The sequence below is a fragment of the Cephus cinctus genome, unplaced genomic scaffold (genome assembly GCF_000341935.2).
Source record: "Cephus cinctus unplaced genomic scaffold, Ccin1 Ccin1_scaffold0169, whole genome shotgun sequence".
Classification (NCBI taxonomy): Eukaryota; Metazoa; Arthropoda; class Insecta; order Hymenoptera; family Cephidae; genus Cephus; species Cephus cinctus.
The window spans coordinates 262,959-269,249 of NW_014332893.1; the positions used below are offsets into that span (position 1 = coordinate 262,959).

The 6,291-nt window shown below is 43.7% G+C and overlaps 1 protein-coding gene across 5 annotated transcripts in view; it reads right to left on the reverse strand.

Moving 5' to 3' along the window:
* Positions 1-6,049, reverse strand: part of LOC107264420 (protein muscleblind) — a 203,103-nt gene extending 197,054 nt beyond the window's left edge. For 4 of the 5 annotated variants that reach the window (XM_025081692.1, XM_025081693.1, XM_025081690.1 and 1 more), the window contains exon 1: positions 5,561-6,049. The gene's annotated coding sequence lies outside the window, so the exon portion shown is untranslated. Of the gene's footprint in view, positions 1-5,460 lie in introns of all 5 variants that reach the window. The other variant, XM_025081691.1, reaches the window with a different exon arrangement.
* Positions 6,050-6,291: the final 242 nt, after the last annotated feature.

The window sequence follows — 6,291 nt, forward strand, 5'->3', positions numbered from 1 at the left end:
CCCCCCCCCCTCCCCCCCAGAAGAAATAACGCCGCCGTGGAAGACCAGTCGCTCAGAAACGTCAGAATTGCACAACGAAGAAAAATCAACGGTCAAGGAGCGATCTGCGAGAACAATTGCAGCAATTCCAGCCGATCGAATTGGCAATAACAAAATAGAGAAATGACGTCAGGTTGTTGTTTCAGCGGTGAAAAGAAAAAAAAGAAAGATTAACCCACAAAACAATTTCCGCACGGTTTCGCCTTACGGCGTCCCTCAGGTTTGCACGGCGATTGCACAAATTTCCGCTAATTGGCAACTCCTCGTCTCGGCTAATTATGAGTGGCCATCCGCGCGTTAAATTCAAACGCTCCGTTCGTACCGTCCATATCGGAAACATCGAAAGCGTCTAAAAAAAAAAAATATCTAATCGATATCGGCCGCCGATAACACAAGATTGCCATTCGCCGATTGAAAATTCAATAAATTTTTCTCTGATAAAGTCAGCTGTTTCACATACGACACGTGATCGAGCTACTGGACTATATATATACCGTCGGCACCCTGTACTATATATCTACGGGTCTGCATACGTCACACCTAAAACAGGCTACGTACCCGCACGTACCCAAGTAAAGGCTATTAGCGGTTATCTGGTGTCCTCGGGCCAAGCACACGTATATGTACGTATATATTTATCACAGAGTAGGTAGGCTCTCTACATCTTGAAAGCGGAAGTTGGACGATCCGGTGAAATTTGGAATCGTGCAATTTCCTAGGTAGGCTGCCGCCCGAACTCCGGGGCAATGACGAAAGTCTGACTGGGGCGAGAGGGCCGGGAGGGGAAGGGACGTCGGGGAGGGGGACTGGGAGTAGGAGAAGGTACGGCCAGAAGAAGAGGATTGGATCTCGAGGAAAGACGATGGGTACCGGTAGCGAGTATAGGGACGCTCCGAGTATTAGTAGCGGCAGTAGCAGTGACGATACTAGTGGTAGGCAGTACCAGTAAGTATGGTATATATAAGTAGTAGTATATAGCGAGGTAGGTGGCGAGTCGGTCGAAGGGAGCAAAAGCGGGACAGGCCGAGCGAGGATTAACGTTGATGTATCGCTCCGGGCGCGAGAGAAATATTTGTAGGTTATGTTGGCAGGTCAACGCCACCCGCTCCCTCGCGGGAGCGGGCCTGTCACGAGGCTAAAATTAAAACGAGACGCACCCACCTACACGGAGGTTATATCTAAGCTTTGAGCTTTAAGAGCTCGTGTTACACGGAGTGCTCGTATTAGTTTACTTTTTTTTTTCTTGCCTTTTATTTTTTGTAACTAGGTGCTCGATTTGCTGTACCTTGAGGACGCTACTGTATCCTGGGTAATATTGGTTATTACGTTCCTATGAGATTTGTCTGTTGGGTTTGAAAAATTGTGAAACTTTTTTTTTTTTTGGCTCAAGATAAAACCGATCCGAAATGTTAATTTCAATTTATTTGCATTGCACGCTCGTGACTGGGTATCTGGATTTGTTGGGTGTATGTATATCTATATGGGGAAGGGCGAATCCAGTTGGGTGAACACATCGGAGGATTATCGCTGACCTCTGTAAGTTTATCGACGGTGTCTAAACCCCTAGGAACGTAGTCACGTTTGATCGTAAAAAAGAAGTGCAAGGGAGGAAGCATCGGCGGAGAGAAAGCAAGGCAATGCAACCTGGGTAAACTCGATTCTGCGAAATGGTCCAGATGGAAGCTGGGAAGGTTATATCGATGCGGTTACCGATACCCTGTCGGGTTTTGAGTGGAATGGAATAATGTTTAAAGAATGAAAGGTGGGATTAAAGAAAAACGAAAGAAAATGAGAAAACATTTATCGAAATCCTTGCGATATCGATCAAACGAGAAAAACGTGTAAGGTATATGTGTATATTCTGTTTGTCCTTCAAATCGAAGAGCAATCAACTATGTATGCAATAGTTATATGGGCATAATTTGAAAAAAAAAAAATCTGCAATTTGTAATTTCGAAATAGTTGAAAAAATTTTTTTACGAAAATCCGACACTGGTCGTACATCCACACACGTCCGTACGTATTAGACCATAGGTAAGTTTTAGCAACTTACGATTAAGGATATAGATACCGAGAAAGTGATTTTTGAGAACGCGGCGAAAGGTCGTTAGACTTTAAGGCGAGAAGAGATACGAGATTTTTTTTTTTTTTTTTTGAAAATTATAATAACTCCAGTCTTACTTCTCGTGATGATAATCTCTGGGTTATATGGGAGAAGAGATGGACGAGGAATGAAAGAGAGAGAGATAGTAAATGGGAGGAAAAAAAAATATATGAAACGAATAGAATGAACTTCGTACCCTCTTATGGAAACAAATCGTCACGTTCAAAATGTACGTAAACGAGGCGCCAGGTGTTTCAACAAATCGATTTACGTAACCGGCATTACTTTTCTTGTGTCTCTCTCTCTCTTTCACACACTCTAGATTCTCCTTGGTCCGCTCCGACCGTCCATCTCAATTTCTTTTTCCGTTTGTATGTACTCTTTGGCATGCCAGGACCCTGTGCTCGTTTACCGCATTAGCCGAGAATCACTAGTAAACCTAACCTAACCTAACAGTACGAACTTTTGCCAAAATACACGCATATCTCATTGGAAGATCGAAATTGCGATATGAATTCGCACCTGTTCTCGTTAGGTGCCTAAATCCAGTATACCCGGTGATTATTTTTAATTTGCAAAATTTAAAAAAAATTTATCCACCCTAAGTATAAAATTTGCATAGAAATTTTTTTTTTGTTCCGACACGTCACGTATCAAAGAGAAAAAAAACAGGAGAAATATACGCAGAGAGACAATGACGGAGAGAGCGACACAGTGCGGGAAGATAAAGAATAGAGAACGTTAAAAATAAATCAATAGAAACCTTGAACGTGAAGAAGTGCGACACCCGGTCTAACCTGACAGACAAAGATGGTCTCCCTCCGACTGGCCAATATTGCCTCCCACGGATAACGAGCGCGAAATACAATACTGGCAAGGCAAAAAAAATATTAGCAAAATTACAAAAGCATGGGAAAAGACTAATGAACATTGCAGATGTCCCAAAATACATTGTAAAGGGTAAAATTAATGTTCATCCTTCGCAGGATCCGTACTATGTTTATTCCTGGCTGTCGTGTAATGGATATACGGCTTAACGAAATATCCTGGCGACGAGTATAAATAATCTCACGTATAATTTAAACCGTAGGAGGTCGAAGGTCGTTCGCAAAATTTAATCTGCTGATTTTTATTCTCAAAGACTGACATGCGACTCTGCTGCAAAATACAGTGATAACGTACATTTTTTTTTTCTTTCTTAAATTTCCCACGAAATATCACAGGTCGAGTCGAAAATTTATTTAAAAAAAAAAACTCGAAATTTATGTCACGCGGCGATACTGAAAAATATCACGGATTCCCTTAGTTTCGGTGTGTCGTTGCTCTTGCGACCGAGATTTTCTTTTCCATGGCGACGATTACTTCGGGAAGTGACGTAAGAAAAAGCCGAAAAGCACTGCTGGCACTTTTCCCTAGGGATGAACGAATAACCAAAGGGAATCTTTTTGGAATATATATATATATACATATATATATACATACACACATACAATGTAAGAATCACGAGGGTTAGCTAGACAGCGGCAAAGGTCGCACTTTTGACAGCGACAGCGACAAAAACGCTTAACGCGAACGCGCCTTACGTAACTCTGCGTAATGTAACGTGCTGTTACGCGCGCGCATGCGCAGTGCCCACTTTACATCCCGTTCGTACTGGTTATCAGGCTCAAGCGAGGCACCGCGACGGCGACGCTTTTTTTGCCGGGCTTCCGTTTCCAAAAGTATGCCAGCCAACTGCGAGAAAGAACGAAAAAAAAAATCTACCGGAAGGTCAGTAAAAGTTAAAAAGAAGAAAATTACACGACAGACCTCAGTATATATGTGTATATATAGTAAATGGATATATAACCTCTCTCCGCACGAAGATAATTTCACGTGTTAGAAACGCATTAGTGGCCTGAGAATTTTGACAACTCGACAGCTGAATGTTTCACGTCGTGTGTATGTATATATTTGTGACAGTGAAAAAAGAGTTAAAATCCCAAACAAAAATAGTATAATTAAATAATAATTGCATATATTCCATTTTGGCATTCTACGATACTTTATAAAATTATACCTTTCCAACTATACATATATACATTAATTCACTTAAAGTCCAACGGTTCGTTTTTTATCCCCGTACACAAATACGTTACACATATATTTCGTGGAGTCATTATCACGCGACTGTTTCTACATATGAAAAAAAAAAAAAAGTACTCAAGTATGAGACTTTCGGGGAAAATAACGCAAGTAGCACAGAATTTTGTCCAAAACCTTGGCAAGTGTCCTTTCGCAATTTTATAATAAGAATCAATCATAATGATCCACTGTCGAACATTGACATTCATTCACCAATGATATACGAGAGGGAAGCAACGATTTTTTCGAATGATGAAACAATTTTGAAAAAAAAAAGCAACAACGAGGCATTTTACGAGCGTTTGATGGCACAATTTGTCAATTTTTTTTTTCTTTCAGCAATAAAAACAAAAAAATACCACGCACGCAGTCACTCCTGCCATAGCACAAAGAGGAACGAAGAGAAAGATGAAATGAAAAGAAGACTACGAGGATAACTGTCGCGTTTGTCACGCCGCGTTATTACGCGAATGTTCATCTTGTAGCATGTGGTTACACACACGGATACTCATACGTATTCTTATGTCGTGGGCGTACGTGTGGAAATGAGTGCGTATTCTTATCACTATACGTAATTGTATATACACGAGTCAAGCCAGCAGCCAGAAGCCTAGACGTTGCCCGTTTACCAAGTATAATGTATGTTCAAGTAAAACCACCATATATACACCATTCGTGCTTACTCCACATCTCCTGGTATTTTCAACGCAACCTTTCGCGACGTCACCTTACTGCGTTGTCATTGCATCGTTTCGCGTAACAACGTGACGCGTCCGTACGTTGCAAGCGTCGACTTCACTGTAACTATTTGAAATTTAACTGGTCGACGGATAACGTAGTAAGACGTGTTTCGTGGGACATCAGGCGACAGGGACGTGAGCGAACGTGGCACCAGGCTGAATTCGAAGGGATCTGTAGGATTAGGGGAGAGAGAGAGAGGGAGATAGACAGATCAAAGGAGATAGGATAGTAGAGAGAGGGACAGTGTCGAATTATCAAGGCCTGAAGAATTATGTGCCATAGTTCTACGACGACATGGGAACGTAAACTAATTAGACCGCCAGAGAGAGATGCATTTGTCGACGATGACGTAACGGTAACAACGCCACGTTGTTCAATAAGACAGACATAATTGGGGGGATATTATTCCTTAGGGGTTGTGCCCCAAGAAAGGTCACGCGTGTCGTACCAACCTTAGAGCAAGGGAGCACAGGGGAATTGATCCAGTCGGCGATATAAAATTCACAATCCAACAGAGCACTTTATCATATATTTTCTGTGTATAAAGTATACCTTGTGCCGGGACACGCGGGAGTGATCGGCCACGATATCTTGTGTACTCAGGACGACAGGTTTAATCGAACAAAGTGGCTTCCTCGTTTCCCGTTTTCACCATAACGACGATACACTGATGTTTATCGCACCTTTTAAACGGGAAGCCCGGCTCGCTCGTCCGACGGAACATAAAAGGTGTAAAACCCGGTGCGACTTCACTACTCTCGACTCTCACTGACTCTGTGGCACAATCACTGACGCCGGCCCGGATGCATGCGACCACTCTTCCGACTCATAGCAGCCTCGATCTCGTTCTCACTGGGCTCAGACGTTACTACCACTCGCGGATAGATGACGACGGACCGACTGACGGGCAGAGATATGCAGTTGACGGAAGCCTTGATGCGATTGAGAGGATAAAAGGTAGGCGAGCAATACTGGTTAGGCGACGGAATTGCGACTGCTTGGCTAACAGGAGCCTGGCGCGACAGCGACTGCCCGACGGCAGCGCCCCCACCCCTATCGCGCCGAGTGGCAGGAACCCCCCCCACCACTCGATAACGTGTCCCCCACCAGACCCCTCGCCCTGCATTTTACGCCCCGACCCCGTAGCGCCGTCTGCCCCTCCGTGGCTCGATAAAGCAAGACACGCGCATGCGCGGACTACCCCCACCAAATACATCGGCCTGCCTGGAGAACCGGCAACCGGGTTAGGTTGGGACGCGCACACGGACGGTCACGCACATCGT